This window comes from Haliotis rubra, unplaced genomic scaffold, assembly GCF_003918875.1.
Source record: "Haliotis rubra isolate DU_JTF1 unplaced genomic scaffold, ASM391887v1 Scf347, whole genome shotgun sequence".
NCBI lineage: Eukaryota > Metazoa > Mollusca > Gastropoda > Lepetellida > Haliotidae > Haliotis > Haliotis rubra.
The window spans coordinates 473,735-485,745 of record NW_025767021.1 but is presented as its reverse complement, the minus strand read 5'-3'; the positions used below and the strand labels follow the sequence as shown (position 1 = coordinate 485,745).

General features: G+C 40.3%; 1 pseudogene; it reads right to left on the bottom strand.

The window, feature by feature from the left end:
• Window positions 1-3,222: 3,222 nt before the first annotated feature.
• Window positions 3,223-5,548, bottom strand: LOC124284879 (annotated as a pseudogene).
• Window positions 5,549-12,011: the final 6,463 nt, after the last annotated feature.

Sequence of the window (12,011 nt, the reverse complement as noted above, 5' to 3'; positions counted from 1 at the left end):
GGACCTTAGAAGAAATGTATGTGTGAATGTGTTTCTGTATACAGACCTTTAGTCGCAGACATAAAGCTTATCTGGCAATATAATCCAAAGGAAGCCCAGAACAATTCAGAATTTCAGACTGAACCATTCCAGACCTGCCCAATGATTATGTAATTTGAGAAGGACGAAGGACTGCTTCTTATATTGTTTTGTCCTCTGGGGTCTGGAAGACAGACTAGTCTTTCGGAAACTCGGAGTAATACAATCGAACACAGTTCACCCGTTAGACCGATTGATAATCTACCTCGCACCTGCAACACTAACTACATTTCTTGTGCCAGTAACTGAGTAGTATTGTCCCTCTCAGTGTGCAAATCTTCATACAATAAGGATGCACTTCTGGTGGCGGAAACTAAAACATCCCACCAGATCCTAATGTGTGAACCAGAGCAAAGGTTTGGCTTGAGCCCATTGTATTATACACGTATATGTCCCCAGTGGCCGTGTTGGTGGAGAGTAGCTTGTAGAATAACATAGCCTCACGGGTAGACGTGTTTGAATCAGAGATGTGAACATAGGAAGAAAAACACGATGTAGGTATGACAGAAGAGATAGCTTTATTTCATAACAATCTCTTGGTAATCCCGAGGGCCCCAACAACAAACCAAGTATAAGGTTATCCGTGATTTAAAAACTGGGGTTATGTGACTGATATGATTAGTTCAGTTCGATCTACAACTCACATACCATGTAGCTGTATTTGGGCACCCTTTTCACATTTTACTGTACTCATCTTCTACTTTAATTATTCCAAACACACCTTTCAGTTTGGTTATTGCATGTGGTAAAGTTTCTCCTGGCCATCAGTTCGCACACACGCACACACAGGGTAAAGAGTTCAGCACCCGTAATCATATATTTCCATCTATCATATTATTTGGTTTTTCATTGTTCTTTGTCAATAAGTAGTCGTATGAGGCTGTATCCTTTCACTGCATGATTCCAACCCGTGAAGATCAGGGTTAGAATATTGATCTTCAGTAGCCCATGCTTGTCGTAAGAGGCGACTAACGGGATCGGGTGGTCAGGCTCGCCGACTTGGTTGACACATGTCATCGGTTCCCAATTGCGCAGATCGTTGCTCATGCTGTTGATCACTGGATCGTCTGGTCCAGACTCGATTATTTACAGACCGCCGCCATATAGCTGGACTATTGCTGAGTGCAGCGTAAACCTAAACTCACTCACTCACTGCATGATTCCACTGTTTCATGTCTTCCTCGATCATGCATCATGATTGTGACTGTGATTTGAACTCAAAGATATTGATCAGAATGACACGATCGATCACTTAAGTAGGTGTTTCCAAGAGGTGAGGTGAAATGGGGTTTACGTCGTACTTAAGAATATTTCGCTCAAATGGCACAAAAACAAATGCTTTTTCATATATTCCAGTGGTAACATTTTTGTAAATAACTACAAAAACACCAGCCCAAGTTCCACAACATACCGGTGGTCTCATTCAGCATAGGTTATCATGTTGACAAAGACAGCAGTCAATATTTAAAAACCTCACTCACTCCTTAAAGATAGCTCTCTGCTAAAACTGCTGGTTAATCAACTGATTCTAATTTAGTTAAACTGTTTTCTTTAGCAAAAGACCTGAGGTCGCTGTTTTGGTCATTTGTTTCAGTAAATACGTCTGCTAATGTTGTTCCAGGTGAAGGATATTTTGTTTCTGTTATTTTATTTCTATGTGCATCTACTTCTGTCACAGAAGCTTTGTTCTCATTTTTATGTGTTTCCCCTTTGCTGTCATCAGGTAACAGCTAGTGTTAATGAGGTGTATGCTCTTTGTACAAAGTGTTGCCACATTCTCTTGGCAAATGATGAAACATCACCAGCCTGTACATCTGAATTCTACCAGCCTGGTCACAGTAGCACTCCTCTTATGCAAGGTCACCTCTTACTGCATGCATACAAAGAGTGGGAGAGCCCACAGGATAGAGTGTTTGCTTCTCACCCTTGTTCAATTCATGACCACAAAGTGCGATGCTGAAAGTCCTATGTCCAGTATAATGCTAAAAGTAGTGTACAAGTACTAGAATCTGTACTTTACAGTTGACCACTTTCTAAATGGCATTGTGTATTCATAGCTTTCCACGAGATGCTGTGCTGATTATCCCCGCAACGCGTTTTGCGGGGGTATCAAATGGACTCCGTCCGTGCGTGCGTCCGTCCGTCCGTCCGTCACATTTGTCTTTTCCGGAGCAGAACTCTAAAACCATTCACTATTTCTTCACCAAACTTGGCACATAGATAGATCTGGTGGTGTACTGGTGCCTTTTGGTAGTTTTGGAATTCTGAATAAAATATTTTTGTCATTTCCATGACAACAATTTTGACTTAGACTGAAATTGGTGATAGTGCTCCTTTCTGGAGCAGAACTTTAAAAACCTTTCAATTCTCTCCTTCCACTTTTCTATATACACACCTAAATATTTGACATAATCGTAACTCGTAGACATAATCATGAAGAGTATTTTGCCATTGCGGGGGATATTGCTGACTTTGTCTTCTTGTTTACACTTGTCACAGGGGTACACAAGTCACAAAGTACTGATCTACACCGTTTTCTGACTTCCATTTATGCCCTAGAAGCTGTGGCTGAGTGGTTTAGTTGGCTGACTTTGTGTGCTGGAAATTAGGTGCCCATGGGTTCGAATCTCGGATGGGACACAATCTAACAAAACTATTAGAATCTGTAATTTACTGAGACATTGTAATCCCAGATACAGCATTTGTTGTGTTTGACAATTTGGAAATTACGCATATTCGAAATAAGAGATTCTGCTCAGCTTCTTTCTTTCCAATTGTATACTTAAAGTGACAAATCTTTCCGAGCGTTTTTCCTAATAGATTACCTCCCTTTGACCATACTGGCACTATACCTTTAGGTATACCTGAGGTCAAAATGAACGTGTTTGCGCTGTTTTGGTCATTTGTTTCAGTAAATAAGTCTGCTAATGTTGTCCAGGTGAAGGATATTTTGTTTCTGTTATTTTATTTGTATGTGCATCTACTTTTGTCACAGTTCTCATTTTTATGTGTTTCAGTTAACAGCTAGTGTTGCTGAGGTGTATACTCTTTGTACAAAGTGTTGCCACATTGTCTTGGCAAATGATGAGACATCACCAGCCTGTATATCTGAATGCATGAACAACAAAAAACAGGATCAAATTCTTTTCATTATTTATTTCAAAACTAAACAAACATCATAGCATATCAGCATGTAAAGTGTGCTGAATTAAAAACATAACAGATATGTCAACACTTCACCATCAACAGTTCATGCAAAATAAGTTACACAATTCACAAAATGATAGATTGTCATGTATCCATCAACATCCATACAATATTGCACACACATTTGACAAGTCTTATTTCAATACAGATAACGTCAGTCCTGACTCTGTGTGTCTAGTCCATCTCCTCCACAGAGGGACCCTTGCTGGACCCACCCTGCTGCTGTCCACTCCCCTGACGGTGGAGTTTGGACATGACTGGGGAGCACAGTTTCTCCAGCTGCTTGTACTGCTGCTCAAATTCCTCTTTCTTCGCCAGGGAGTTGTTGTCCAGCCACCGCAGTGTCTCCTCACAAGCTTTGCTTACTGTCTGCTTGTCCACATCCTCCAACTTACTGCCCATCTCGTCAACGCTGGCCCTCACACTGAACACGTAGTTCTCCAAGTGGTTCCTGGCAGCGATCCTCTCCTTGTGCTTCTCATCCTCTTCCTTGTACTTCTCAGCTTCAGACACCATTCTGTCAATGTCAGCCTTGCTCAGACGACTTTGGTCATTACTGATGGTGACGTTGTTGGACTTGCCCGTGCTCTTGTCAACTGCAGACACATTCAGGATGCCATTAGCATCAATGTTAAATGTCACCTCTATCTGAGGCACGCCTCTGGGGGCTGGGGGAATACCTGTCAGCTCAAACTTGCCCAGAATGTTGTTGTCTTTTGTCAGAGCCCTCTCCCCTTCAAACACCTGGATGCTGACCCCAGGCTGGTTGTCGGAGTAGGTTGTGAAGATCTGACTAGCCTTGGTGGGGATTCTTGTGTTCCTGTCAATCAACTTGGTCATCACACCTCCAGCAGTCTCAATACCCAAGGACAGAGGAGCAACATCCACCAGCAGAACATCTTTGATGGCATCGCTGGAGTCCCCACTCAGTATGGCAGCCTGCACTGCAGCTCCGTAAGCCACAGCTTCATCGGGGTTGATGGACTTGTTCAGATCTTTGCCGTTCATGAAATTCTGCAGCAGTTTCTGAATCTTGGGGATTCGTGTCGAGCCTCCCACCAACACCACATCATGGATACGAGACTTATCCAGTTTAGCATCACACAGAGCTTTTTCAACTGGTTCCATAGTGGAGCGGAACAGATCGGAACACAACTCTTCAAATCGGGCCCTGCTGATTTTGGAGTAAAAGTCCACTCCCTCATACAGGGAGTCAATTTCTATACTGGCCTCCGTGCTGCTGGATAGAGTTCTCTTGGCATTCACATGCGGTGTGCAGACGTCTCATGGCTCGTGTGTTGTTGCTGATGTCCTTCCTGGTCTTCCTCTTGAACTCCTGCAGGAAGTGGTCCACCAATCGGTTATCAAAGTCCTCCCCTCCTAGGTGGGTGTCCCCAGCAGTTGACCGCACCTCAAACATGGAGCCCTCATCTATGGTCAGCACAGACACGTCAAATGTGCCACCTCCCAAATCAAATATAAGCACATTCTTCTCACCCTTCAAGTTCTTGTCCAGGCCATAGGCCAGGGCAGCTGCAGTAGGCTCATTGATTATTCTCAATACGTTCAGCCCTGCAATGGCCCCAGCGTCCTTGGTAGCCTGTCTCTGGGAGTCGTTGAAGTAGGCAGGCACTGTTATCACTGCATCAGTCACCTGTTGTCCAAGGTAGGCCTCAGCTGTCTCCTTCATCTTGCTCAGTACCATGGAGCTGACTTCCTCAGGTGCAAACGTCTTCTTTTCCCCCCTTGTACTCCACCTGTAGTTTGGGCTTGCTACCTGAACTGTTGACAACGTTGAACGGCCAGTGTTTCATGTCTTTCTGGACAGCACTGTCGTCGAACTGTCTGCCAATTAGTCTCTTGGCATCAAACACAGTGTTCTGTGGGTTGAGCGCCACCTGGTTTTTTAGCAGCATCCCCAATCAGACGTTCTGTGTCAGTGAAGGCCACGTAGCTGGGCGTCGTTCTGTTGCCCTGGTCGTTGGCGATAATCTCCACCTTTCCATTCTGGAACACACCAACACAAGAGTAGGTGGTTCCCAGGTCTATGCCGATCGCAGGGGATTTTCCTTTAGGTGCCATTCTCTTCAAAACAACAAACTTCAATGTTATCTTTTTGAACTAAGTCACTTCAGTATTTCTGACTGGTCGAGACTGTGTGCTTTTCCTCTCTGCTTCGCTATGTCTCCGTAGTATACAGTCGTGTAAGCTTGCAGCTTGGTGTATGACTGTGGTCTGACAGACCGCCTGTATATATACCAGTCCCCCTTACCTTCTCCATGTTTCTACACCAGCGTGGATTTGTGTACAACAGTCTCGTATCTTCCGGAAACCTCTAGAATGTGACGTCAACACCTACAAAAAGGAAGACTAGTTTTCCTATTGGTGCGCGAAGCAAGCTAAACGCTTTTACTAGTTCATGTAGACAGAAGCCCAGTCATCTAAGGGGAAATCCCTGCACGTAAACTAGTTCTCGGCTCCCTTTGCGCGCCGGTATGTTGCGATATCCGAGACGGGGCCCAGCTTATGCCTGCAAGCACCAATTCAGTGTTGGACGTTTTCGTTCGGTTTCATTTTATGAAGAAATCGGCGGACAGGCTACCGCTGTCATAAACTAGAGGACTATTATGAACGAGTTTAAAGTACATAAATCGAGAAAGATAGATTCAAGTATAGTGTTGAATGGCTTTTCAAATCGTATTTTTTAATTAAACATCTTATGGTCAATTTTCTACAAGATTTTTATAAAACTAAATGTTTTTGTACTAAGTGTTGGATGACAGTCGTTGAATGAATGCAAATGCCACTTTAGTTTGTGCATATAGGTCAACACAAGATGTACGAACGTTTTATTGCATAGGGTCACAATGCACTTTGTCAAACCAGATATTTATCAGCTAGAAGTAATGAATAGTAGTAATAGTTAAGTAAAGAGGATAATTTGGTCAAATTACACCGTTCAACGTGCGGAGCGAGACAACCAATATATTTGCATACAATCATGTATGTACATCCATGTACTGTACATGACTTACACATGAGATGGCATCACTAGCCTATGAAAACACATTTTTGAAAAAAAAAATAAAACTATTAAATAATTAAACAAATTTATATTGACAGACTTTGAACTTGAAAATGATTTATGTGTTGAAGGTTGCTTAAAACATATATAAATGCATTACATGTTTGTAAAATACTGTATAAGCCTACAGAGATCAAGAATGAAACTTGTTGAAGGATACATACACTTCATTATATATTTTACAAATAGAATTGGAAGCTATCCGTTAAAGAGCACGGAATTGATGTGTTACATTTATTTATAAAACAGTGCCATTTCTATGACAGGAAAAGTCTTTATATATATGCACGTTTGGCAGTGGAAAGCCAGTCACCAAGATGGATACCGAGAATGCGCTGTAAAACCAGTTGCTGACGTCCTTCATGTAACGCGAACTGAATTGAAGAGAAGTCTCATTTTTTATCTGTCTTCTGCATCTCGCGGATGTTAGTCATTTTTTTCATAGCATCCAGGTTGCCTTTACTGTGGCGTAAGTTGACAGGATTTCCACTCTGTAATTAAGTGGGAAAGAAATATGATGGTGATGTTTCATCATCCTTGGCTAACATGCAGACATTTCTGGGATGTTTAACAACAACAACAACAATGACGTCAAATAAGTATACGCTATAACAATGGTGCATCCATAGCACAGATGTGACACAGAAATGTACGATTCATAATCAGTTCGAATCCTGCGGTTCTAAGGGACACAACTGTGGTCAGACAAAAGGCGCTAGTTGTTTATGTGATGGTCATGTTTAGAGTATATCTAATTATCGAACAATTACGAATTAAATTCATAAAGTGTCTTACAGAGGTACAGATAAGCTACGTATCTGCGTAAATTACGCAAATATTTATGTGAAAACTCAATTCTTCTTAAGTCTATTGCGCACAAGTACGTTTGAATTTTTGTAAATACTCAATAAATTTGATCTTACATGCGTACACACAAAAATGTCGAATGATAGTTTGCGTACCGATGCATAGATAAAATAACTGATGTATATTCAGAGGTTCTATTTCAACACCTGAACTTGGCAACTTGCAGTCTTTCTTATCGTTTCTCATATTACAGATCCAATATAAATAACATTTAAACTTTATTATATTGTTACAATTTATGAGGCAAAATACCCAGTTGAGTTTGAGTGAGGTGGGTACAATTTATTTGGTTACTCAAAGGAAAATAAGGATACCCAATTGAGATGAACACAAGCGAGTACATAACTCAATGAGCCAAAAAGTTGTCTGTGACTCTAGTCTTCCATACAAAGATGGTAAATCTCTTTGTATGATGACATAATTTTTATGTTCTGGATGAAACGATTTTGTTTACATTGTGTGAGTTCACAGGAGTGTCATAGAATGATGATCGATAAGTGGTGGTGGTGGAATTGGGTTTAACGTCGTTCATGAGAATATTTCGCTCACATGACGACGTGCATGCATGTGTATGTGTATGTGCGGCTGCTTGTACTAGCCCAGACTTAATCTGGTTTTATAGTGCTAGCCCACTGAGATACCATGCCGCAGTGAAGCATGAATACCCCACTCAGACACATTTTACTGACTCCGAGCCGACCAGTCCTTGATGTATCCATTAATGCCGAGCGCCAGGCAGGGACCAACAAGTACCATATTTTAACGTCTTTTGGTTTGACGCAGTCGGGGATCGAACCCGCGACCTTCCGCACTCCGGGCGGACGCTCTAACCACTACACCACGGAGGCGGTCGATGATCGATAAGAGTCAAACTGTACGAAAGTGAGAACCTGTGACGGATATGTCATGTGTGTTGATACCGGTAAAGGTCCGAGTTAGAATTGACTGTCGGCAACCCATACTTGTAAAATAACCGAGGAGATCGTATAGACCCTTTGATGCATGTCATCGTTGCGTAGATCGATGCTCATGATGTTAATCACAGGATTATCTGTCCCAGACTCGGTTATATACAGACTGCAGCCAACAGCTGTAATATTGATGAGTGCGGCGTTACGTGTGAGTTCGTGCTGGACCAGACAACCCAGTGATCAACAGCATGAGCATCGATCTGCGCAATTGGGAACCGATGACATGTGTCAACCAAGCCAGCGAGCCTGACCACCCGATCCCGTTAGTCGCCTCGTGCGACAAAAAGGTTATCTCCGAATTGACAGACACCCAGTTGACAGACACCCAATCCACAGACACTGAACTAGAAGGTTAATTAGGGTAACACCTACAGGTATAATGGAACAGTCCACTGTCTAGTGAGTAGAGCAGGGTGAGCCTGAAACAGGGTCGTTACTGAGAAGTTTGATTGTGGGTAAATAGAACTTTGTTGTGATTAATTGATAAATGATTTCTCTTCTCAAAATTGATTTTACTATCAATTACTGTCGAATATAAAACAGGTTTGCCACTGAGAGGTTTGATTGTGTTTATTGATAGAATAGCCCCCTCCCGATAATAGCATATGTGCAACAGAAGTTAACTGAGATAACGTTTTGTTGGAGAGATATAGATATGTACATGTTTGAAAACATTCTGATTTGCAGTAAATGAGACACCTGCATTGCCCAGTAAGATACGATTAATACCAACTAGTGTTCTAAGTTTAACAATACTTTCTAAAGATTGTAACAGTTTATGTCTTTGAGTAGTATACAATGGACATTCAAGGAAATAAACAGTCTCACATCCATGGCGACATTGACATGATGCTTCACTCCAGAAATGGGCTTCACACATTGTGCCCATGTGGGGAATCGAACCGGGGAAAGTCACTTTGTGTGACAAGCATTGGATGCTTGGTTCAAATTCTGATCTAGACTTCCCTGAAGGTTAGATACAACTGATGACAATAACTAAGACGATGATCTCACATTCACATGACTGAAACTGTATGTTGTTAACTGAAGATATATGTTATGTTCAATGTTCTCCTCTCACTCAGTGTGATAAGTCATATATAATATGTTGTCAGGACAATATTATACCCATATCCAATGCATCATATAAGACACTCTGCAACATGAATAGGTCACAGGCCAACACAACTCATTTCCAGTGAGCAGAGGAAACGAAAAACACACACCTAGGTTTAATGCACAATATCCTGTGTGGGCCCAGCTTCTCAGATGAACAGTAACAAGTGAAGCAGCTCCTCATTAGGGAAGCTGGTGTTAGCTTGTATTGTGTTGTGGTGTTGCGCAGCCTGATCAATATCGGCATACTGATATGGATAATATGTTACAATTATGACCAATATTTTCACATATGGTGTTGTCATAAAATACATGTGTGTAGATGGGAATAATGGCTCATTGAATGGCTTTATCATGGCCATTTTGGTTCTGTTTACTGACACTTTGTTAACAATCTGAATGAGTCATCATGTATCAAATGTAATTGTTTAATCAATTTGAGACTGATTTAAATATTATATTCACTCTAAAATTATTACAGGCATTATTTTATCATATTTTCAATGTGTGAATGTTTGTAGCTAAGGAAAACCCTACTTTCTTGCATTCATGAATATTGCCATTATTAAGATTATAATTGTAGTATCCTGCATACTTTTGTTGTACTGCATATCATTTGTGGAATGAAAATGTGATTAATTTATCTAATTATTAATTTGGTCTAATATTGACAAGTGTATTCTTGGAACAGACTCCAAGAATAAAACATGCCCCATGTTAATATTTTCTAGTTCATAACTTTTGGATACAAAATATTAGGAAAGCCACAATACATCGATACATTGATGCATCGATACTTTTTCTAAGTCGATACAATTATCGATACATTCGAAAGTGTATCGATATTTAGTTTTGAAAGTATCGGTTTAAATATGTTTATGTATCGTTTACATTTTGCAATTGTATCATGTTTTTTTATGTTATGAGAGTTATAAATGATTATTTTTCATGCACAAAGATGGGAAACTAGAACCTTTTAATATCTGAGAATAAAAAATGTGATCTTTTCATGGACAATTATAAAATATGAAATATTAATGTTCAAAATATAACTACATTTACGCAATAATGCTGCAAAAATAGGTATCGTGATACATATGGAATCGTGACATGGGTATCGTGATACGTATGGAATCGTGACATGGGTATCGGAATACGTGGAATCCTGGGTATCGTGGATAATGCATGGAATCGAATCATGGGTATCTCATGTAATCGTGTCATCCCTACAAAATATTTAATATCATTGCATCATAATGAATACACATCTTTCATTTTGAATTGTCACGTGTGTGTATGCGTCATATGCAAAAGCAGTAGGTAAAGGCCAGATTGCAGTACCTACATCAATGTACAACATAGGGGTTCTGACACAGATCAATCTGTTAAATACATACCATCTGTCATGCTTAATGACATCTGTCAAAACATTACTGGTGAAACAATGTAGCTCAACTCTGACGAGCTGGTGAGCCCTAGACTTGCACAAGTCTCTAAGGTAAAAATTAATAGTTTAAATGATAATTGCTAAAAAAAATAATAAACAACAGACTGTACTGTCCACTTATCTAGACTTGCCTTCCGAGGAATATAAATAATTACTATACATCCATGGGCTCAGCCCACAGTAGAACCTTGGAACGAGGCAAAGTGAACCCCACACCATATACAAGATGCAGCCCAGTGCTCAATATTGATTATATTATTATAATCAACTAATTTGATAATATAATTTTCAAGGATTCTGTGACCAAAAATGTACTGATGAATTTTGTGGTAAGATACTCATTTCAATTTTAAACTTGTCCAAAGCTTATCTTTATTCTAGTCTAAATACCAGACATTTTTCTGTTTCATCTAATCAATGAGGTTGTAAAATTCTCTCAGTGATGTGAGTTGAAGGTCTGTAAATTTGTCAGTTAAGTCTTTCAGACTTTAAATTCAACTGTCAGCTTTTTGTTAACCCCTGTCTGTCTGTATAGATAAATATTTGCCTGTTTAGACAGACACTGGTCTCATCTCTGTGCCAAAAAAAGCACAGCACATCATCAACTTGGACATCCCTCACTGCTCTGAGCTCAGTCGTGGCAAACAGTTTTTTGAATGAGGAACACCCAAAAAGCAGAAAATATTTGTGTTATTTTTTCTGTTCATCCAAACTCTGACCATTAACATGAAAGAGGCATTGATTGGTGATTAGAACCCCAAATACGAGTGGTGGAAGTTAATGTCTGCACAGAAACTCAGAGATGTTCTATCAGGTAAGGCCCTAACTACTGTTAAAACTGTGACAATGAATGACCAGTGTGCTTACTGTAAAGATATGCATAAACCAGCAATATCATTTGTCAACATTTTTCTGCCACTCTGCTGCATTCTGTTCAAGTCAAATTTATGGAACATTTCACACATTTCAACTTTGGCCTGATGATGTCACAGTGGGAATGATGTCATCATCTAATAATAGATTTCTAAATCTGCCACAACTGAGAAAATCCACCCACTATTTAGTTCCACCAAGTAGGTCTGTCTTACATATGTGAAAATATACAGTCAATTCAGGATGTAGCAAAGCCTGGTGTATTGAATTTACTAGCGATATTGCATTTCTTTTTGTTTTATTGATATTTTGATCATAGTGGTAAAAGACTGTGTAACATCCAGACTGAACTGGAGTCATTCCTTGG